This window comes from Acomys russatus, chromosome X, assembly GCF_903995435.1.
Source record: "Acomys russatus chromosome X, mAcoRus1.1, whole genome shotgun sequence".
NCBI classification, from domain to species: domain Eukaryota; kingdom Metazoa; phylum Chordata; class Mammalia; order Rodentia; family Muridae; genus Acomys; species Acomys russatus.
The window spans coordinates 85,144,193-85,169,639 of record NC_067169.1 but is presented as its reverse complement, the minus strand read 5'-3'; positions in this window follow the sequence as shown (position 1 = coordinate 85,169,639).

The following is a 25,447-nucleotide window of genomic DNA, read 5'->3' as shown; positions in this document are numbered from 1 at the left end:
CTGTATTCCTATCACTTGCGAGGTTAAATCAGAACATATGGAATTCAAGACTATCCCATTCTACTTATTATTGATACCTGTCTCAAAGGGGTGGGGGTGGGGTAAAGGGTGGGTATCAAAACAAAGCAAACAGGAAGGCTTCAAGTAAACTTTGATTTTTAATCTTCCTAGAGAAAAGATCCGGACATGTAAGGTTTACTCATATGTTTAGTGTAGTAGGCAATGTAATAAGCACCATGGGGAAAATTGAAAGCCAAGTAGAAAATCAACAGTTCTGAAATGGTATGATTGGAGATACTACAAGGATAACAGTTATATAGACGGTGTACAGAAGAGCTTCAGTGATCAAATGGCCACATTATCGCAGGTTGCCTGTGATTTAGAACCCAACACTCCTTGCTCCTTTTATATGGACCTCATGGATAAAAAGCTGAGGGCATGAATATCTTTCACATGCCAAGTGCACACTAAAAAGATAAATGATGCATGCTTATGTAGATTAAAACAAATCCTTAAGGTGGAAGAAATGTCTCAGTCAGGAAAGACTGGCTGCACACGCAGAAGGACCTGAGTTCAGACCCCCAGCTCCTATGTACAAAGCTGATAGTGGTGTGGACCTGTAACACTAGTGATGAGGAAGTGAGACAGGAGGATTCCTGAAGCCAACCAGCTGGTCCTGCCAGATCATTGAATCCTAGTTTTCATGAGAGAACTTGTCTCAAAAAATAGTGTGGAGAATGACAGAGAAAGACATCCAACGTCACCATCTGGTTTCCACAGGTATGGAGATGCACCTCAACATGTGTGTATGCACACCTATCTGTTCATGCACTTGAACATATACACACATATACCACATACACATATGATTCAGAAACGGAATTTTAACTAGTTATTTGATTTTACAAAGGTGAAGTTTACAATAGAAAACTACATATCAAGGCCTGGAAGAAAGACGGGAGAAGAGTGTGCATCAGAGATGTTTGGACAGATGTTTGGCAGAGTTCTACAAAGTCCTTGCTAATGAAGAACAACTGAAAACTCCAATAAAGCCAGATGCATTTCCTACATAATGGGGTCAATGCAATTAGCCTGGTACCCATAGCCAAACTCCAAACTTGCCCTTACATGTTAGGCCAGGGCCATTACAAGGTATTAGGACTCAATTCTAATTAAATAATGGCCAACCCTGTTGACCCAAGCATAACATGGGATGGAAGAGGAATGAATCATATTGTATTTTCTTGCTAGTAATTTCTAGTATAGTTTAGGACTTAACAGATTATTTCTCTGGATGTCAGTATGTCCAAATGAGAAATGAGTATGCATGAACTATGTATATATAATATATATAATAACACACATATATGTGCATTTATGTGCCTATATGTCATGTATAAACTATTTTTATGAACTATGTATAACCGTGTAAAATTACAAATGTACATGGAAGAAGCATTTCATGAAGCAATATTCATCTTTCCTGTATACAGTGTGAACTGTTATTTTCTTCCACTTTTGTTGGTTATTTGGTTTTTTTTTTTTTTTTTGGCTTTTTTTGTTATTTGTTTTAACGTTTCTTATTGTTTATAAAGTTGATTTCTTGGTGAGTAATAATCCCACATCAAAATGCTGCTATTGACCAATCGTTGCTAAATCTGCTCCACATCCTAACCTTTTGGTGTCTTATTAAATGCATTTTGATGAAAAGGGTATGCTGCAATGGAACCCAGAGACTCATGCCTGGGAGGTGAATACTTTACCACTTATCTGGATCTCCAGTTCCAACACACAGTCATGTACTCCTTTCAAAACCTATGGAACCAACCAGAAGTTCTTCGAGTATAACATGTGAATTTGCACACACACACACACACACACACACACACACACACACACACACACACACACAAACTTTAAGCCAAGGAACATCTGTGCACTGCCATAAAGAAATCCCAGTTCTCAAAAACATAGGCAAATGACATCGACAGTAATTATTGTTATGCCAGCTTTACCAGCATGGGAGCTTTCCATTCATTGTCTAACTGAAGTCTTCATGACAACCACATTTCAATTAGTAAGGAAACTGAGTCTTGGAGCTCTTTAGTAATTTGCTAGAAGGCACGGGGAGGAAAAATAAAACAGGAGCAGGGCTGTGTTGTTGTGGTTTTCCATGATTGTCTTTCTGTGATTGGATTATGAATCTGTTTTTCTATACATACTAATTCCTCTCATAGCTCTCCTAGGAAATAATAAAAGGCCTTGAATCAGCCTTAGAATGGTCTATACTACCTGAAGTTCACACTCAAATTGATCAATCATTCTTTTTTTATTTAAATTTTTTTATTAATTTATTCTTGGTACATCTCAATGGTTATCCCATCCCTTGTATTCAAGGTAAAGAACAGATACAACAACACTTATTTAGGCTGTTCCTTGAGCATTTTTGTTTCCATGGAGTATGTGAGCCTACATTTATACCTCTCAGTTATACTGTTAATGTGGGGGGACAGAGAAAAAAGTGAGGCTCAATCAGCAGAAACAGCTTACCCAAATTCCCACAGTAATTTACAAGCAAGCTGCAACACTGTGACTCCCTTCTGGCAAGGCCCAATACTGCACTTGGATGGGATTTCTCCAGAGCTCCTAGCTTCCCCTTATTTTAAGCCTAGCTCCCTTTAAGGCAGAAAAAAATGATGGCTTGCTTTCTGCCTTCCTCCACAGAAAACTTGTGCCACCAATTTCAGAAATGCATGAGCTCTCATACACTGCCTGAGGGACAGGTTGCCCCGACCTCAAGAAGGCTGTGCTGAGGACTAGCGGCATTTCTATTTCTGTCTTGCAATTTGTAAAAAAAAATCTCTGCACTGTGCTTGAAAGAAAAAAAAAATCATAGATTTCTTGATAAAGGGAAAAGGCTTCATTCCTCCCACAGAGGCAAAAATGCCACCAGCCACTAGCAAAGCAGCCATGGAAGTGTCTGTGGAACAAAATGCTGCAAGCCCACAGCTGAACTATGTGGTGGATTGGATGACAGGAAAAGAGGTGGAGGGCTATAAATGGCCCCCATTTAGTCTCTACAGCTGAGGACCTCTCTCCACTGAGAATATCTCCTCTGTTTCTGCCACAGAGAGGAGTGTTTTTACAGTGTGTATGAGGTTATGTCACAAATGACTAGTTATTTATCAAACACTGTGTCAATTCTAATATTTTTCTTCATCGCTTCCCCTTCACAATGTAGACCCTTTTCTTTTTCCCCTTAACAGTTCTTCAGGCAATCCTCCAACACACACACACACACACACACACACACACACACACACACACACGTGCATGTGTGCACACACATGCCACTCACATTTGATAAGAATAAAAGCAGGAGTTTTTTTTCTTTTAGCCTAAGTATTACTACGTATAAAGTATTACTACAAATATACTGAATCTAAAGGTCTGTTAGATCCATTTTCTGGTTCTAGGATTCTGGTCAACTATGCAGAAAAAGACTCAAGCATTATCCATGAAATGGTATTTCAGATACTTTTTGTTAACAGTAAGCTAATTTCAAGTCGTGTGTGTGTGTGTTTGTGTGTGTGTGTGTGTGTGTGTGTGTGTGTGTGTGTGTGTGTGTGTGTGTGTGTGTTGAGGCAGGGTCTCTATCCAGTACTGGCCTCCAAATTCCACTGTAGCCAAGGATGATCTTAAACTTCTAATGCCTGTCTCTTCCTCCCAGGTACTAGGATTACAGGCTTGCAACACAAAACGCAGTTTCTTTGGTGCTGAAGGGGCGGGGGGGTGAAACCTAAGGGTTTACCCATGGTATGCTAGCATCATACTGAGTGATACTCTGATCCCCAAACAATGGGCTTTGTTGGTGAGGGGAGTTGAGTTGATGGATAATAGGGAAATTACTTTTTGCCCAGGAGCATTTTGACATCAACATAAAGAATTGCCCTGCCTTCCCCATTGGTGTTGCAATTTTCATTCTCTTTATTGGCCATCAGTGCCATAAAGCCTGGCTAGTCAGTTACCTCTTCTCCATGTGTTTTTTCTCTCTCTCCATGTGAAAGTGGTGAATGCAATTCAGCCTTGTAATAACTGGAGTTTCAACCCTATCGAGCTTCCAGCTAGTGCCATTCTCACCTCAGTAGAAGCATCCTGTTTGACATCAAGAAAGTCCAAAGGGGTGTTAAATTTGCTTTGTGGCTGCAACTCCCTTTCAGTTCCGCAGGACTGGCTCAGTATTGGATTCTTTTATAGATTTTTATAGCATGAGGGTACAAAATCTTAATCTGTACTGTCAATCACCCATGGAGCTCCTTCCCAGTGGTGTTGCTAACGGGATCTGTGCTTGTTGTTGCTTGCCTACATTGCATATGCCCATTTGACTTGCTTACCACCACTTGGTTCAAGAGAATGAGATGCATGTGGAGCTCTGGGGATGCTCCCAGGGTGCTTGGACAAAAGGAAATGAGAGGAAATGAAACACATTCTCATTCTTTTGCAATACTTCAGAGTGATTCCTATCAACCTGCCTGTGTCCGCATCCAAGTCACTCTATTTCCTGGGACTGAGTGTGCTCACAGTCAAATAGTGATGATTTTAGGTCTCATTTCCTAAGGTCACTATGGAGGCAAAGTGAGTAAAGAGCCTAGAGCAATTCTCAATAACTACCAATTATGCCGATTATGGTACTTCCTGGCTAAACTGGTCTTTAAGCTTTACATTTCAAGTGATGGTATTTTCTGGTAATCTCTTTTTATCAAGTGATCTGAAAGCACATCAGGAATAGGATTATAGTATATACACCTTATAGCCTCTAGTCTGGGAGGAATTGATTGAAACTGTCTGTTTTTCTGTTTATGTACTTACTCATCAAATATTTATTGGCTACCTATTGCATGCCAGGTGATGAGAACATCATGGTGGCCAAAGTCCTTGATTAATAGAATCAGCACTCTAAAAGTGGGAGAAGGAGGAGAGAAAGATGGATACTCAAGAAATGAACCAGATACCGATGAACCTGATGACATTAAGAGATAGATCATGTGGATGGAATTAGGGGATATGGTGAGAGGGAGATAAAGATGAGATGAGTCCACAGAGAAAGGCATGGAACAGATCATTCTAGCTTTGCAGTGTGCATTGATCAGAAGAATATTGCAATGTAAACTGGATTTGAAACAAAGAAACAGCATCAATGTTTCGAATGTTTGTTAAAGTCTCTGCTGATTGCTGTTTAGTACTGAGATTGTCTGTAAGACTATTATATTGTGGCATAAAGATGCTCCATCCTCATATTGAAAACGAAAGTGTTGAGGTGATCTCTCATAGTCATTGCTAAATCACATTTAAGTCCTGCCCTAGGAGATTCTTCCCACTTGTGCATTTCTTGTCAATGGAATACATGTCTCAGCAAAGCATTTTGCACCCCATTGTTTTACCTCCTCCCAAATGAAGAAACTGTGGATAGGAGGAATAGAATTTCATCCTGGTAGATCAATGGGCAGTGGGAAAAAAAAGGTGGCTCAGGGCTGAGGCAAAAACCATTGTGTGTGCCCAGGAGTGTATATGTTCATTTTCATGGGCTTTCCCAAGTTTGTTCAAGGTGAGCCACATGGGGAAATATTATGTACGAGCAGAATCTCTTCTGCAGTTCTTAGGCTTAGAGCCAAGAAATTCAAAATGTCTATAGCCATCTATACAATCTTATGTAAGTCAGTATGTGTTTTTCATATAAATTGCACACCCATAGCTATGATGTCCCGAACACCCATACACGACCACCTAAACGAAAGAGTGGGAGCGAGTAGGAGACCATTGTACTGCCCTAAGACAAAGATGGCAGTGGTCCGTACTAGGTTATAGTTAGAGAGGTAGTAAAAGAAGGGTCAAAATTTGGAATCTATCTTGAAGGTAGATTATCTGGGATCTAGAATGTGATGTGAAAAGAAATAAGAGAAACTGACAACAACTGGGGTTTGAACCAAGAAATCAGGCGAGCAGAATGCGTGTAGAAAATCCTTCACAAGTCCTGCTATGAGCAAGTTATGATTTAAGCTGTCCCTTTAAGTGGCCAGCTAACCAATCTCTATATCACAAGCTCCTTCTTCTTAGGAAAGCTACTCCTCACTGAGGATCTCAAAGCATCTACTCAAGAAGCCGCTGGGAAATTAGTAATCTTTGCTATTTAGATACTTAATCTTTGTCTCAGAAGAATAATTTCCTTGTTTCTATTTGACCTAAGGCAAAATAATTTCAGCTCATTCACACTGTTTTTTCCAGGTTTCTTATTTACAGCATACTGATTTAAACCCCCCCCTTTTTTCTTTCAGTTTCCTCAGTATTTCTAAAGCTCCCTTTCTGGCTTTTTTTTTAAAAATCAGAAGTCCAATGCCTTCATGCATAGAGAATGCACCTTCATTCAAGGACAAGGATGTTTCCTGGATCAGTTCCAAGCAGTCCCAAACTCCATGACTTCACCAAATCCATCTCCTCCATCAAAGAAAAAGGTACTTGGATCAAGAAACAGAGCCAAGTAAGCTGAGACAATGAGCCAAATGCTGAGAAATTAAAGAAAGTAATGCTGATGAAGGGGGAAAAGGAATTAATCAGGATCTCTTAAGGTCATTGTGATCTCTTTGATTGCATTAGCATGTAGTAGCAGAAGTCTACAGAATGATTAATACTTCTGCAGAAGAGAGCAAATGTAAACTAGCAGCATGGTTATCCAGAGCTGCATCTTCTTTAGAGAAGATCCATGCTGGCAGATAGTCATCTGCCATCCTTACTCCAGGGCCAGACACATTTCCTGTAGCTCACAACTACCTAAGATAGGGAATGTGTGAGTGAGGCCCCAAGCACCTTTAAGAAATATAAATCTGCCTCCTGTGCGTAGTGCTCCTGAGTCACTTTGAATCATTCATTTCACTAGCTCCAAGTATCATATTCTAGATGGCCTGGGAGTGGCTTAAGAGGGAGATACTGCTTCTGGCAGTCCACATGAGTCTTTGGAGCCTGTCAGTGCCCCATGTGTCCTGGCTGTGACTCACATTTCCTGTAACTCCTAACACCTTCCTCTTCTCCTGCCTGTATTGCCACAGGAGGAGAACAATTATCATTTCCAGTGATGCTTTACAGATTTGTCCTCCATGTGTCAGACATGCCATGCTGTGGTAGCCTTGTCTCAACCCTGCTTGCCACAGAGAGGGGGGAAGTTGGATGGATGGAGGGATGAAGGGAGGGAGGGGAGAGACAGAAAGAGAGGGAGGAAGGGAGACAGAGAAGGAGATGGAGAGACAGATAGAGACACATAAACAAAGACAGAAGCAAAAAGAGGACTGTCTCAATTAGGCAAGCATGGGAAAGGAAATACCAATTAAACTAGATCCCAAGGTCTTCAGGCCCACCTATGTACCAGTGACTAGTTTAAGATCTTTATGTTGGTGCTGTGAGTAAGATTACCATTTCATAGCTTGAAGAACCAAAGGTCTGAGTGATTTAGGTGCTTGATGGAGATCACAGAGCTAGAAGTGAGAAAGGTCAAGGCTTGAATTCAAATGTATTTGACTTCAGTGCAACTGCCTACAACTAGCTGGGTATACCTCATAAAACAAGAAGCATACTTCTATTTCCAATAACTTCCTTCCTTATAGATGGAGAAATTTCATCTATCTGAAATATGTTGAGATGCCTGCCAAACCACTGGCACCAACCTTGATCCCTATTTTCCTTTCTAGATAATGGTGCCTTTGTGCTCATGTACCCCATTCACTCAACTTACACACCACAAACATATTTGGGGTTCTAACCAGCTTGCTCTTGATTTGCTTCTCTCTGCCAGCATGAGCCCAGTTTCCATGCTTCCAACTTCAGAACCATCCCTAACTCCTCTGTTCCTGACCACCAAAGTAGGATAATTTCCTCTCTATAGGGTCTCTTAATTTTACCCTTTCTGCTATTTCAAAAAATTTTAATACATCTTTTGCCTTTCTTAACACTACACAAACTAACTGTCTAACAGTTTCCATGGGTCAGAAATTCCAGGCTGCAAGTCTCCTCAGAAGTTTTACTAGTAAAATATAAAAGTATTGTTCAAAGAAGTTCCACAACCCTGTACTCCAATTCCATGGCTTTTAAGATTTTGGGACATTTCCTCCAACCTTTCTCTCTGGCTAAACATATTCTTTTGTAATATATAATATCTTTTTAAAAGTTATTATTCTCTCATATATTACATTCCATCTGTGTTTTCCTCCCAGTCTTTCCTCCTACCTCCCCTCTCCCCCAGATGCACTCCTCCATCATTTCCCTTCAGAAAAGCACAGGTCCTCCAGAGATAGCAACCTAACCTGGCATACCGAGCACATCTTCTTCTAAACCATTTGAGAACAAGTTGAAGGTCATACTTTTTTATCCTTAGACACTTTGATGTGTAATACATATGAAGGCATTTTTTGCTCTATGCCACAAGATAATGAACAGAATCAATAAATTAATATTCACATCATATTTCTATGTAATCTAAAGTCACTTTTCAAATTTAACTAATTAGCTCAACAATAAACCATTTCTATATAATCTAAAGTCAGTTTTCAAATTTAACTAATTAACCCAACAATAAAACATTATCTATTATAGGAGTCAAGCATGAATCAATTCTAGAGTTGATTTTGAATGTCATTTTAGTCCTCTTAAAAGGTGGAAATGTTTTTCAGTTTTTCTTATCTTTTATGACCTTGACATTTTCAAAGAATACATTGTCCTCTAATTCTAGCTGTAATTTTCAATGCCACACTAGACAGAAAAACAGAATATCATCTGACTTCTTGGCTTCAGAGTTATAAAATTTGAAAGGGCCTAAATTTATTATTATTCTACTTGGTCTTAAACCTCTCCAAAATTTCCATCACATCACTGACTCAATATTATTAAATTACTTCATATTTTACATTTAATTCTAACTATGATCACTCAATAGTAATTACTTTTGCATAACCACCCTCAGTCTGAGTATGAGTGGACCCTACCAAAATTACAAGACATTAATTTAAAGAATGCTAGATTATATGACAAAATGGCTGTTTCAGAAACAGAGAAATTAAGCATTTGAGTCCGTCTTCTGAGTATGGACATGATCTTTAGTTTTAAATAAAGAATATTTGGGGCAAGGGATGAGGGAATGCATATAATCAAGCAATCTCAGTAAAGTGAATTTCTAGTACCAGGTGTGATTTTACTCCTGGTAAGTGGGACTTAAGTCCGATTAAACAGTTACTACCAAGGTATAAATTCACCTATTGCACTTTTAGGGGTATCTTGTCATTCTGGTCATTGTTGTGGTTCATAGACATCATAGCTTATGATTACTTCCTTTCCTTAACATCTTACAGAGCACTGTCTGTTTCTGTAAAGGCTAGATTTCAGGAAGGAGATTTTCAGGTCAGATCCAGCTCAAATCTTCCAAGTCCTGTGACAATGAGGACTTACCTTCAGCCTCTGTGAAGCGTCCAAAGGGAACAATAGTAGCTTATATTATTTTAAGAATCTCTTAGACTATGCCGACCAACCACTGAAAAGGAAGCTATATTGACGTACGCCATTAAACTTACTGGCCCATAGAAATGAATTCGTTATTAGAAAGTATATAATAAAAAATAAAAATAATAAATAATAAAAAAGTATATAATAATGGCAATGACACAAGTGTTGTTCCACCAGTATCAAAATTAAGTGATTGTGTCAAGAAGGAAAACATTTAACAGGTATTGCCCACTATCAAACTTCAACTATCAATTTAAAAAGCTATTGAAATTTTAATTGTGCTGTATTTGTATCTAAATCCAGTATAATTTGTCTTGGTTTTATATATGTAAACATCATAAATTCTATTTGTACATAGAGGATGATAATATAATAAAACAATATATGAACAGTGAAAAAATTATGACATAATAAATTAATATGTGAGCCATGAAAAAAAGATAATGAAAAATCTAACAAGATTGACAAAGACAGAAAAGATACAAATTACCAATATCTGAAGGAAAATATCAGTGCAGGCCCTGTAAGTAACACGAAAGCAATAGCAATGTGGTAGCAAGGATCCTATACAAACTAATTTTACAGTATGAAACAAACCATTCCACAAGATGTACTAACTACCATTATTCAGTTAAAATGGATTAAATCATTTAAATCCATTCATACCTTTTAAGGAATAGAATTTCTTATTTTATATTTCACTTGCAAGATTTCCAAGACTAGACGTTTTCATATGTTTGTTTGTTGTTGTTTTGAGATTGAGTCTTGAGATTGAGTCTCGTCCTACAGCCCAAGATGGGCCTCCAAACTGTAAGCCTGCAAAGTGCTGGAATTACAGGTGTGTGCCACCATCCTAGTAGGCTAAGTGTATTCCTTGAAGAATGCGATCAAAATTTTGAAGCAGTATCTATACTAATTTACTACATAATTTTCAAACTATGGTCAAGAGAACACTTTCTACCATACTTTATGAGGCTTGTATTACTCTAACACAAAAATCAAATAATGATAATGCATAGGCCATAGAGGAAAGGAAGAAGGAAAGAATGGTATAAAAAACAAATTACAAAGCAATATCCTTTATGTAAATGGATTAAAATGTTCAACAACATATTAGCAAAACATAACTCAAAACTAGTTTGCAAGGGTTATATGTCATGACCAATTAAGATTTAATCCAAAGTTAGCTTAATATTCCAAAAACAAATTTTGCAACTGACCATGTCAACATGTTAAATTTTAAAAATTTGATCATATCAATTTAAGCAGGAAAACATTTGAAATAATCATTCATGATAAGACAAAAGAAAAATGTTTTTATTTCAGGAAAGTGGGAACAGAGGGTTTCCTTGACTTGAATAAACAAACAATAAACTAGCAAAAACTGTATAATCCCCAATAACATAACAACAATCAGTTAGCACACTGAATCTAACAGAAAATAAAATAGTATTATGTAGCTTGAACAATTGGGATTTAATCTGTAAAATTGTATTACTATAAAGCACCACTTCAGTCAGATAGAGATAAAAGCATGTTTTTATTTCAATAGCTAAAAATAAAAACCTATAAACAAAATCTGATAACTTACTAACACTTCATAACAAAACATTCAGTAAGATATGGGTAGAATAGAATTTCCTTGGCATTGCTGTCTGTGCTGGTTAGATTTTGTGTACTCAATACAAACAAGAGTCATTTGGAAAAATGGAACCTTATTTGAGAGGGTGATTCCATCAGATTCTATTGTGAGTCTGACCGGGGAAGCATTTTATTGATTAATGATTGCTATAGGAGGGCTAGCCAACTGTGGGAAGTGCTATTTATCACTGGAAAGATGGTACTGGTTGTATAAAAAGCAAGCTGAGTGAGCCACAGAGAGCTAGCTAGAAAGCAGCATTCCTGTGTGGTTCCTGCCTTTGCTTCTGCCCTGATTTCCCTCAGTGGTGGACTGTCATTGGGAAGGGAAGTCAAATAAACTGCTAAACCTGTTTTGTCATAACAGAAACCTAACTAAAATGATTGTAAGTTGAAATACCCTAAGTGAAAAATGAATTTAAATACACCTAGTCGAGCAAACATCATAAAGAAGTGAAACAATGAATTGCAGAGGATATGTTGCTCTCCTGTGACTTTAATGGTTGACTGGAATCTGTGACTCACTTTAATAGTGCTGCTCAGCATCAGGAAAAATTATCACACTGTGATTTGCCAGCTCATGGAAAGGTGAAAATTCAAAATAGAAAGTACATTTTGTACTGAATATTTATTACTGTTTTACCATCATAAGGCCAATGGTAAGACATAATTGAGAGCCATTTGTACTTAATAGTCCAAGACTGAAAGCTTTCCTATCTTGGCTAATATTCTATTCAATATTGTATTGGAAGTTCTATCCATGGCAATTAAGTAAGACAATAAAGTATAAGTAAAGAAAAAATAAAACAAAATATTAATTCCATATATAGTAGACAAAAATAATAAAACCACTAGGAATAACTGTAGCTGTAAGTTCAAAACATATCATCAGAATAGAGGACCAGAAGGGAGAAGGAAAGATAAATAGAATACAGTGTCATATGCAATAAATAAGAAATTAGAGAGGAAGTTTAAATGTGGAAGGGCATGAGAGGGCAGAATGGAGGAGGGAACATGGAGAGATTTGATCACTTATCCTTAATGGGGAGGCCCAGTGGCACCTAGAGGAAGGGGAAGCAGGCTATCTGGATGAGACCTACTAGGCTGTGGTCATATAGTTAGGAAAGAGGTCTCCTTCTGTCAGAAGTCTAGGGGAGGGGAATAGTGTAAAAGAGGGAGGGAGGGTGGGAATGGGGAGACACAAGCAGGGGGATAACATTTGGGATGTAATCTAACTAAATTATAATAAATTAAAATTGAAAAATTAAAACAATAAAATAAAATTCAGCATACAGAAAAGGTAGTCTAAATGGAGTTACCATATCATAGGGGAGGTAATATTTCAAGTAGATATTGTAGGTCACAAACTACCCCCAAACCTCACAAGCAATTACAAATCCTATACCTCCACAACTTGACAGTAAGGCCCTGTTGCTGAAGACACCACTTACTTATGTCATCAATGATGGACCAATTGTGTTATTGCTCAACTAGAAGCTTCTCCCCTACTGATTAGCATTCATAGTAGTGGAAAATACTACACACATTGCTGAAGGAGAAAAGTGGTCATCAGTTTCATCCAGCTAAGAACCATGTAAGCTACAATAAAGACCTGCCTGCAAGATAGATGTGCACCCATTTCTGCAGAAATGCCAGAGGACCATTTTATAAACTTGGATTTAAGGCCTTTTCTATGAGATGGAACCCATACCTGAAACTGTTAGAGTAGCAAAAATCTCTGAGATTATATAGGTCATGGGCCCTAAGGGAAACCTCCTACAATTAATCTACTAAATTAACATAATAATAAAATGACTATTAATTTCATATTGCTGTAACCTTGGATAAGTACAACTGTCAACAGATAAGATTCTTCTTGCAGTAGATGGCAATTAACACAGATACCCAGAACTGAACAATGTTTAGAATGTGAGAGGCTATGGAAAGCTCAGCCCTAAGCAGGATGTCCTTATTACACCCCTCCCATCAAGGCTCAGACATCTATACAAAAAGGAGGCAGAAAACTTGTAAGAGCTAGAAGTGATAAATGATGTTGAAGAAACAGCATTTTACACACACACACACACACACACACACACACACACACACACACACACAATGGGCCTGATACACATAAAGACTTAGAGACCGTGACAGCGTGCATGAGACCTGCACAACTACAAGCTAGGCAAAACCCCAGCATGGAGAAGGGAAAATAATCAAAATTACCTACCCATAACCAAGAAGCTGTTTGCACTTGGTGGATGCTAAGAGGGGGAAAATCAGTTTTCTTCAATGTAGTGTGTATACCAAACATAATCCTTGGTAGGCCTCAGGCTCAAAAATAGTTAGCCAACACAAATCAGACCCCAGAGTTTTTTCTTTTATGCTTTTATGTTTTGTTTGTTTGATTTATTTTTAAGATAATGAAATAATATGAGGCTAGATGGCTAAGGAGGGGGACGACACAGAAAGAGTCGGTAGAAAAGAAAGAATATGATCACAATACACTGCATAAAAATTTAAAAATACAGAATCATAGCAGGGTGAGACACTACTGAAAGAAAGTAAAGAAGACCTAAATAACGGGAAAATATCCTATGTTCTCCACATTCATCCACACATGCAATTATAATCCTACTAATGTTCCATTACCCATTTTTTAGAAATTGACAAGATAATCTTAAAATGTGTATGTTAGTGCAATTAAATGTTAATAGTCAAGAGAATTTTTTAAAATAACAACAAAGTTCGAATGTAAATATTTCCTAATTTTGAAATTTACTTAAGTTATAACAATCATGATACTCAAATATTGGCATAAAATATATACATGACAATAGAGTTGAATTAATATTGAACCTGCATGCTTATGGTCATTTGATTTTTGACAAGTGTGTCAAGAGTGAAAAATAGTCTTTTCAAAACATTGTCTGGGGCAAATGCACATCTACATGCAATAGAATTAAATGGAATTGACTCCTACTTTATACCACATAAAATTGATTAGAAATATATGATGTAAATATAAAAGCTAGAAATATAAAAATCTTAGAAGGGGTCAGGTATGACTATTGACATTGTATTAATGAACAATTCCTTAAAGTGACACTAAGTAGCATAAGGAAGCAATGAAAATAATAGATAAATTATGGGACATTAATAAAACAAATTTTTGTATTACAGGAAACCATCATGAAAATTAAAAGATAACCCACATTGAACGGGAGGAAATATTTTCAAATTGTGTCTAGGATATATATATATATTAAGACACAGATAATGGAAAACATAACCTAATAAATGAAAACAACCTAAATAAATGGATAGACAAAATATGAATGTACATTTAATGGCATAGTGTTCATCTTTTAAAACATGTTAATGGGACTAAGGAATTGGCTCAGTGGTTGCTCTTATCCATTGTTCTTGCAGAGACCCAGAGTGTGGTTCCTAGTACTCACATGGTGGCTCAAAGGCATCTTCTGGCCTCAAGTAGCAGGTATGAGCCTTGTCCAAAAACATGTGTACAAGCAAAGTGCACTTATAAAACAATTTTTAAAAAAAGGAAAAACAATCTGAAAATCATTATGTCAAGATGAAAGAGGCTGTCATAGGTACATGAATGGTTACGTTTATATAAAATGACCAAAATAAGGAGCTCTGTGCAGGCAGAATGGAAGTTACGGTTGTTTGAGATGAGAGGATATTGAAAACTGTGTGGTGATGATTAAGAGATTCTATCTATCTTGACCATAATGAAAAGATCCTAAAGTTGATTGTGGTGTTGAATACAAAATTCTGTTAATATACCAAAAGTCAAGGAAAATAGCTAAATTATGTGAAAAATGGATTCCTGCTAACATAAGAAATAAAATCATATCTGTTTACAGAGGCATGATAATCTACATAAACTATATCAAGGATGTGGGGCATGGTGGTACACTCCTTTAGCCGCAGCACTTTAAAGCAGAGGTAAATGGAAGATCTCTGTGAGTTGCTGGCCAATCAGAGCTGCATACTAAGATGTTATCTTTTAAAAAGTCAAATTATCATAATGAGTGAGTTAACCCAGAAGCAGAAAGAGTCAAATGGTATATACTCACTTATATCTGCACACTAGCCCAAGGGGCATGTCCCATGAAAGTCTTCACTTACCAGGAAAGTGGGACAGAGGGGAGGGCATCCTATTGGGACTCTAAATGAGAGACGCATGGGAGAATGGCAAACCTACAAGGACATTATGATAGGCAGATTTGGGCCCAGGGGTCCTGCTCAAACTATGGCACCAGCCAAGGAAAATACAGGCAGTAGACTTCAAACCCCTACCCAGATCTAGCCAATAGACGGGACATTCTACACAGTTGAGTGGAGAGTGGGGTCTGACTTTCACACGTATTCTGATGCCTCATATTTGACCATGTCCCCTGGATGGGGAGACCTGGTGGCACTCAGAGGAAGGATAGCAGGCTACCAAGAAGAGACTTGATACCCTATGAGCATATACAGGGGGAGGAGGTCCTCCTCAGTCACAGTCATAGGGGAGGGGAGTAAGGGGAAAATGGGAGGGAGGGAGGAATGGGAGGATACAAGGGATGGGATAACCATTGAGATGTAATATGAATAAATTAATAAAATATTTTTAAAAGTCAAATTCAAAAATGAGCACATGCCTTCAATCCCAACAGTCAGGGAGGCAGATGCAAACAGATCTCTGTGAGTTTGAAGCCAGCCTGGTCTACAAACAAAGTCCAGGACAGCCAGGGCTACACAGAGAAACTCTGTTTGGAAAAAACAAATAAAAAAATCAAATCGAATATCAAGGACAGCTGACAATGTAGCTCAGTGATAGAGTACTAGCCTAACGTACATTGGGCCCTGGGTTTAATCCTCAGTACAAGAAAGGAAGAGAAGAAGGAAGAAAGAAAGGGTGGAAGAAGTGAGGGAGGGAAGAGAAAAGAAAGGGAGGAAGGGTGGGAAAAAGGGGAGAAGGAGGAGCAAAGAAAGGAGGAAGGGTGGAAGAAGGGAGGAAGAGAGGGAGGAGAAAAGAACAGAGGAAGGGTAGGAGGAAGGAAGTAGGGCAAAAAGACAGGCAGGCTCTTTGATGGAACAAGATTAATAAATTGCAGGATTCAATGTAGTTATAAAAACAACTGAATTTCTATGTACTATTAATAAACTGGTAATACAAACAAAATAAAAACTATAATAATATTTATAATCACTAAAAATTGATAAACTCACTCAGAAAATAAAAAGGCCAATTATGGCATGCAGACTAAATTCCAGAAAACAGTGATGAAAGAAATCAAGGATATAAGTAAAATACAATATAGTATAAATATCAATTCTTCTAAAATTGACACATGTAAAACTGCAATTCTTGTTGATTAAATCCTAGCAAGACCTATATGGGTATTAGCAATATTTTTATATAATGTATTTGGAAAGAAAAATAGGCTGTGTATAGCTGAAACTAATTTGAAGAAGAAAAATGAAATTAAAATAATTGTTTTATCCTATATTAAAGTTTTGAACAAGACTAAGATAATCAAAAGAGCATAGTGTCTACAAAATGATAAATACATAGATCAATAGAATGGAACAAAAACCTCAGAAAGAGATTCATGCAAATATGTTCTACTGATTTTTGCCAGAGGTGCAAAAACAATTCAATGGATGAATTGACTGATTTTTAAACTAATGGAGTTATAGCAATCAGACATATCAGAATGAACCCAGTTAAACCACACACTTCATGCAAACATTAACACAGAATAGTTCATAGAATCAAAGCTCAAACCCAGACTGAGGATATACCTTTGTGATAGAGCTCTTGCTTAGTGCATGTGAGGCTATGAATGTGTTATGCATATGTATTATATAATACTATAAAATTTTATGAGAAAACATTGTTGACAATTTCAGGAACCCAGGCCTAGGTAAAGAGGTCTTAGGTGTGACTTATGAATAAAAACCTGACAGGTTAGACCACATTAAAAATTGCAAACTTTGATCTATGAAAGAACTTGCTATGGGAATGGAAGTGTTAAACTCAAGATAAAATATTTGTAAGTCATATATATGGCAAGATTATTATCTTGGGGAATGGAAAAGAGGTACTGTTAGGTCAGGTGAAGGAGGTAAATACAGGAGAAGGAGGGAACAAAGGTAAAGGGATCTGATAGGAGAAATGGGAAAGGGAGCTATTTAGTGGTGGGAGAGGGGAAAATACAAAAGAAAAAAAGAAGGAAGGTAAGAAAAACAATAAAGATTCCTGAAATGACATTATTTCAATTCAAAACAATCAATAGACAAAATATATAAATAATTTTCAAAATTCAACAGAAAAACTAAAAAGCATTGATTTCTCAATGCCCTGTTCCACCCACCATCCTCTTCATCCATGGTCTCAAGGTCGGTTGGACAAGAGCCAGCCCCAAAGACATTTCAGTTTATGGCCCTCCGTTAAGCTTTTCTCCTCTCCCAACCCTGTGCTGTCTAGAATTCTTTAATTGTTTCCAGAACAGTCTTGACCCCCTACAGCAATTCAACCTACATAGCTTTCTCACATAGCCCCTTTCAGCTCAGGAAGAGCACACCTAGGTCCCCCTTTTCTTTTGTCAGCTTACAACCTCCTTAGCTATTAGTCTTCATCTGCTTGACTTTTTTCCCTTAGCTTCATTCCAGTATTTACACCATCTTGCAGGCCTTGAGGATGCTAAATTGTACCTCTCAGATTTCTGAGTCACAGTTATGGGCACACTAGGCTCCATAGTGGCCATATCATGTTAGGGCTCTTCATATCTTCCTAACTGTCTGGGCAGAAAGATAACACATTCAGAGCACTTTGAGACCTGAGTATGTGACTATAAGCTCTCCGAGGTCTTATTTAGACTAGATATCCCTTGTATGTAGAGGTCATTTTGCAGCACAAGCACAAGACACAACCTTTGCTCTCTCACAGAATATTCTTGAGGACAAAATCCATCACTCACTTCAAAAGTATAGACACATTCTGTCTATATTCTTTTCTCTTTCTCTTTTACAACTTATTTTAACTACAAGTCATATTCATTTAAACTCCAGGGGGAAATTGTGTCAAAAACGTAAAGACAAAAAGTGATATGAAAGCTTACTACATATAGGTGACTATTTAAATGTTCAGCCATAAATGGAGTGTCTTTAGCGCCTCACCCCTCAGAAGAGGAAGCAGAAATAATGTAAGAGGCAGAGAATGAGGAGGAATGCTGAGACACATAAACACATAGTAGCTATACTTACCTGTATAATACCTACACAGTGAAATAAGTACACATTCCTTAATTTAAATTAAGATATAATGTGGATAACCGCTTTGTATTAAAACACATAGAGTCAGGGCTCGAGAGATGGCTCAGTGGTTAAGAGCACTGGCTGCTCTTCTAGAGGTCCTGAGTTCAATTCCCAGCAACCACATGGTGGCTTACACACATCTATAATGTGATCTGACGCCCTTTTCTGGTGTGCAGGTGTACATATAGATAGAGCATCAATATAAATAAATAAATAAATAAATAAATAAATAAATAAATAAATAAATGAAATAGAGTCACCTATTTTGTCAACCATTGAAAGCAGGGGGTTAGGTCTATTTTTCAAATCACAATTACCCTCATTTCCCCTAGGATCCCCAAGATTTCTGGACATAATCTGAGTCTGTAAAGTAATATACAATGAATAAGGAGGAAATAAGCCTCTGCAGTAGATGACCTGTCCCATTTCCCTGCTCTGTCACTTACTAGCTGCATGCTTGAGGAAAGGTGCTTGACCCCCTTTGGGTCATAGTTTCCAGGTCATGTGGCTAATAAGCACGGTATGATGAATGTCTGTAAGCACAATCACATTGGGGAGCTGAGGCAGGAGGAGTTTAAGTTCAGAGACAGCCTGGGAAACCCATTGAGATACAAAGTGAATGGGGATCATAGTAGCTCGTATTTTAGAGGATCATTTTGAGGCTTCCATGAATTACACTGTGTAATATACTTACAAGCACCCAGTCCTCAGTAGTTCCCTTGGTGTTTACTTTCAAATCCTCACCACTCCATGAAGGAAGTACTGTCATCATTTATCAAGGAAAGGTAACAAAACTAAGGCCAGGAGCAAGCTAAGACTGTGGTGAAGATCTTGATCCAAGCTGCTTTCTCCTGAAGCCAAACTTCTCAAGTATGAAGCTAAAGGGCTCTGCCGTTTGTAACCCTGAGCTGATTTTCTTATTCTCAAAGCTTGGTTTAGAGGTTCAGCAGAAGAAGAAAAGGTCTTCTCCTCACTTTGGTTACTGCCAGAGATCTCAGGCTAAGAAGAAACATGCCATGAACATGAACGAGGGCAGAGTTCAGGCCTATTTCTGTAGGTTTTCATCTCCTGCTTGGGGACTCAACAATTAAAGTCACAAGTTTTCTGAGTCACAGACACTTTGACCTGTGCCAGAACTGCTTATGTGGGTCTGATTGTCTTCTGTCCTATTTCCAATGCAAACCTATCTCTTAGGCCTGTGTGGCCTTCAGAGCCATCGGCCCCACTGTGGCCAGAAGAGACAGCTGTCGGGAGGCTGGCCCTTTTGTTCAGGAGAAGCTGGTAAATCATCAGTAATCCCTGATTCACAGTGATAATCAGCTCCCTGTCTGAACAGTCAGGGCTGTGCAAAATAACAAGTGGGGCCGCACCTGTTCTGAGGGTCTGGCACTCAAAAAGCAAGCTGCTATGAATGGCCCAAGGCCCCACACAAGCAGCAGCTGTGGTCTGGAATCAGGGCATTGTTAACAGAAGAATGGGGCTCAGCCATGCCAGCCAGTCAGCCTGCTAGCCAGCCAGCCAGCCAGCCAGCCAGCCAGCCAGCCAGCCAGCCAGCCAACTCTCTTCTCCCCTCCTCCACGTCTTGCCTGGAAGACCAAATGGGCCACCTTCATTGTAGACAGACTAGCTTTAGGTTTCTTTTTACTGGTGCCTTGATCAATACTTTATTCTTCACACTGTGTCCAAGTGGAGAAAGAAGCACTATTCTCAAGTTTGCACTCTAAGGCAAATGCCCAGGAGATAAAATTCCAGGAAAAATGATGCCTAAAGAAAACAAAGAAAATAGTAACATTCTGTGGGCATGCAAAGTAGCTCATGTGGCCCTTCTCTGGGGGAAAATTGGATGTAGAAAGGCCTCTATCCTCTTCCCTATCTTGGACCTACTCTACCTGCAGGGTCTTAGAACTGGTTAAAAATGCAGCTGCTAAACTCAGACCCCAGCGCCACTGAATTAGCTATCTGAGTTTAGTACAGTCTTATGGTGATTGATGTGCACATCACTATTTGGGAAGTACTGGGCTAGAAAACAAGGCAGTGGATTTGCCTTGAAAGTTCATAAGCTTTCATATGACAAAAAGCGTCACTCAAATAGTAGTTACACCCACTACTAGGGGTGTGATGAAAACCAAATCACCTTCTTTGAGGCTCTTTCTCATTTGTAAAGGGACAAAAAAAAATCATAATTATAGGTACAATCGGAAGATAAATAAAAATGTGCATTAGCTCTTTGGCCTTGGTGGCAGAAGCAAGATGACATAACGAATGTCATCCTTTGGAAAGCATCGCAATAAGATGCACACATTGCGTGGCCTCTGTGGCTCTAAGGCCTACCACCTTCAGAAGTTGACCTGTGGCAAATGTGGCTACCCTGCTAAGCACTAGAGAAAGTATAACTGGAGTGCCAAGGCTAAGAGATGAAACACAACCTGGACTGGACAGATAGATACGGCACGTAAAAATTGTCTAAGGCAGATTCAGATATGGGTTCCATGAAGGAACAACACCTAAACCCAAGGGGGCAGCTGTTGCAACATCCAGTTCATCTTGAGGATTTCAATCAGCCATAAAATAAATGCTCTGGTTTCAAAAATGTGCATTAATGTGACTAGTGTACTGTTTTCTGTATGATCATGTCTTAATACATAGTTCTCTTTTTAGTTTTAGTTTTAAGACAAGGTGTTACTACGTAGCTCTTGTTGCCTTGATACTTACCATTGCAGCCCATTCTGGCCTTGAACTCACAATCCTCCTGTCTCAGGCTTCAAAATGCTGATGCTACAGGTATATGTCTTCACACCAGCCATATTATTATTATTATTATTATTATTATTATTATTATTATTATTATTACTATTATTATCAGTCTGTTCAGCAAATAATACAATCATGCCAACGTCAGATGATTCAGATGCTTGCTTGCCCCATTGCGTATTAATCAAGAACTCTTTTGCTTATTTTTCTGTTATATGAACTTAAGGCAGTCGATTACTTAATAACATCTCATATTTATATAGAAATTTCAACACTTTTGTTATGAACTTGGCAAAAACCAAGGGTGTGGCCACAGAATTCATTCATGCACAAACTTTGCAAAGTAGATCAATTAGAATCTTGATTATTGATGAGTGTGCATATTTCCTGAATGCAATTGAAAAGCATATAGATTGAGCTCCATCACACTTTGGAAGAGTAAATAAAGGCTATGAGCTGCTCTCAAAACCAAGAGCTCATGGGCAGTCAGTTCCAGTAGGGGCTGTGGCTCCAGGACTGGACAGGATCTTCTCAGTCTAGCTCAGTCCTGACAGTAGTAATAGCATCTTAATTCATTAAATAAGCATGGAATCAAACTTTCTATAGCTTTAAAAATGACTCTTTCAGCCAGGCAGTAGTGCTACATGTCTTTAATCCCACACCTCGGGAGGCAGGTGGATCTTTGTGAGTTCAAGTTCACTTTGATCTATATAGCAAGTTCCAGAACATCCAGGTTTCTCTGTGTAAAAAAAAAAAAAAAAAAAAAACAAACCCTGTCTCAAAAATAAAAAGACTATTTTCAAGACTCTTTCTGCACAAGAGCCAAGCAACCCAACCCACAGCATGTATGGGAGAGATGATCTCCTGGCTCCACTCCTTATGAGGAGCTTTTGGAAGTGGATAGTTGGTGGTAGGGATCTTTTTTTAAAGTATGTGTGTGTGTGTGTGTGTGTGTGTGTGTGTGTGTGTGTGTGTGTGTTGCATGATGAAGTGGGTCACTCCATAACCATGTGCATATGGGCATCACTAACTATACTTAGCCAGTTATCAAAAGAAAATGACATGAAATTAGGAAGTGGCATATTGTAGGGAGATAGTGAAGAATATGGAAGGGGAAATGGGGATGAGTAATGTGACTATATTTCATTATAGGAAAGTATAAAATTCTCAAAACTAAAATAGAAATAAAAAATATTTTGATAGACTCTTCAATCACATACTAAAATACTAGAGATGCATTAAATAGAAAAGTTAAGCTATTGAATGATGTGCAACTTGACATGTGAAGCTAATCAAGGACAGTGCCTACATAAAAGTCATGGGTGTTTTCCAGGCAAAGTTCCTTACTTCATGTCTATGACAGGCACTGGAAACTTGGAAAGTCAGAGGAAAGAACTTACAACACTATCAGAAAGACACATCGAGCTGAAGGAGACTTTGAGTTTGTTAGCAAACTAATACATTCAAAGGATAAATAATTCTTAGACAAGCAATCTACCAATCAATCTTCAGGCTCTTTGCAAATATTCTCTTCCATTTCTAATAAACAGAAAACTTATTACAGTTTTTTTTTTTTGAGAGTCTACTCAATGGCATTTAAGCTTTTCCTGTGGCTGTAGACTTCTCACTCCAATAAAAAATAACTTCTCAGATGCTCAGAGAGCAGTAAATAGATCCAAGATTTTACTAGTGAGATGAGACATTTAATCTTGATATACAGTCTATTCAGCCAAGCACATTTCAGAAAACAAAACAAAACAAAAAACAACAAACAAACAAACAAAGGCAGGACTCCATGAAAACTGATTGAAAGCCATTGTCACAAGGCTTGGGGTGGGTGATTACTGGCAATATGAGAAGCTAAGTAATATGGCAAATGTGCCTGTTGGAAAGGCTACTTGAGTTCAGAAGACAGCTTGAAGGAAGCTGCTATAGAACCAGGCAACAAAGACAGTGTAGTGGTTCAAATGAGAAATGACAAAAGGGAAATAAATGCAATCAAGATGCAAAGGAACAAATAACAGATAGAGATTTGAGAGATACATTTGGGAAAGTGAACATTGTAAAAGGTAAGTGAGGTAAAGGAGACTGACACAGTTGTCTTACTTAGTGGAGTCAAGTTTAGCTTTGAACACATTGACTTTGGAATGCCTATGTCATTTCAAGGTAGAAATAGGCCATGGGCCATTACATAAACAAATGAGGGGATCAAGAAAGATATTCAGTGTTCATAGACATGTGTATGATAGTTGAAAACATAAGTACATGTAGAATTGTCAAAAACAATATGAAGCAAGGAGAAGGAGATTGCTAAGAACACCCATATTTCACATCTTGGATAAAACTAAAGAAACAGCTAAAAATGAATCAAGAAATAATGGCACGATGTAGTCCAAGGAAAGACATATTTTCAGGAAGACAGGTGATATAAGTTGACTCAGATGCACTGAGTAAGGTAAAAGACTGAGAAATGTTCAGGAGATTTGTCAGTTACCAAATTATTGGTGCCCATGGCAAAAGACATTTCTTAAAAGGAGAAAAAACAGACTTTACTAGAGAGAAAACTGAATGGGAAGTAAAAGTAGAGATAGAATGAGGAGACTTCTTTTGAGGTAGCTCAACTGTGGAGAGAAGGCATACTGCAGCAGATAGAAATGAATAGTATAGGACCAAAGAGAACAATTTTAAAGACAAGCTGTAGCTATTTTGAAGGAAGCCAACAGTGAATAAGATGTTGAACATACATAAAAAAATTTGGAGAGAAGAAAATCAGTCTGGACACATATCCTTCTTGGTTTGAGGGAGAAACACAAAAAAACCTGAGAATCTGGAAGCCTCTATTTTTTCTATGGAATGATTAAAAAGTCATCCTCTTCGAGACAGTGATAATGATGGCTTTGAATGCTAGAGAGTGGTGATAAAGGTTGGTTTAACACTGCCTAATGAGTTATATTGCTTACTAAGGTTTTTTTTTTTCATTTAAAAAAATTTATTAATTTATTCTTGTTACATCTCAATGGTTATCCCATCCCTTGTATCCTCCCATTCTTCCCTCCCTCCCATTTTCCCCTTATTCCCCTCCCCTATGACTGTTCCTGAGGGGGATTTCCTCCCCCTGTATATGCTCATAGGGTATCAAGTCTCTTCTTGGTAGCCAGTCATCCTTCCTCTGAGTGCCACCAGGTCTCCTCCCCCTCCAGGGGACATGGTCAAATATGAGGCACCAGAGTTCGTGTGAAAGTCATACCCCACTGTCCACTCAACTGTGGAGAATGTTCTGTCCATTGGCTAGATCTGGATAGGGGTTTAAAGTTTACCACCTGTATTGTCCTTGGCTGGTGCCTTAGTTTGAGTGGGACCCCTGGGCACAAATCTGCCTATCATAATGTTCTACTTGTAGGTTTCTAGAACCCTCTGGATCCTTCTACTTTGCTATTCTCCCATGCTTCTCTCATCTAGAGTCCCAATAGGATGTCCTCCCCTCTGTCCCACTTTTCTGGTTAGTGAAGACTTTCATGGGACATGCCCCTTGGGCTAGTGTCCAGATATAAGTGAGTATATACCATTTGAGTCTTTCTACTTCTGGGTTAACTCACTCATTATGATCATTTCTACTTCAATCCATTTATCCACAAATTTTGGGAATTTCTTGTTTTTAATATCTGAGTAGTATTCCATAGTGTATATGTATCACAGTTTCTTTATACATTCTTCTACTGAGGGACACTTAGGCTGTTTCCATGATCTGGCTGTTATGAATAAGGCTGCTATGAACATGGTTGAGCAAAGTTTCTTGTTTTTTCAAATGGTTTCCAGGGAGCTGTTGAGATTTTTGGTGTTGTTTTTTTTGTTTTTGTTTTTTGTTGTTATTCATATTATCTTGTTTTGGTTTTTTGCTCAGGTATCTGAATTACATCAGAGGTTTTCAATCTGGTTGCTCAGCTACAGAACTTAAAAGAAAATAGTCTGTCTGGGCCTCATTCAAGATTTCAGAGATGGGTCGATTTGGTGGCTATAATCAGTTCATTTCTCATGGATGTGACAAAATATCTGAGAGAAACTACTTAAAAGAGGAAAGGTGTACTTTGTGTCCTGGCTTCAGAGGTGTCAGTATTATCATGGCATGGAAGGTGTAGCAGAGCAGACGGCATCACATCAAGACATCTAGGAAGCAGAGCACAGC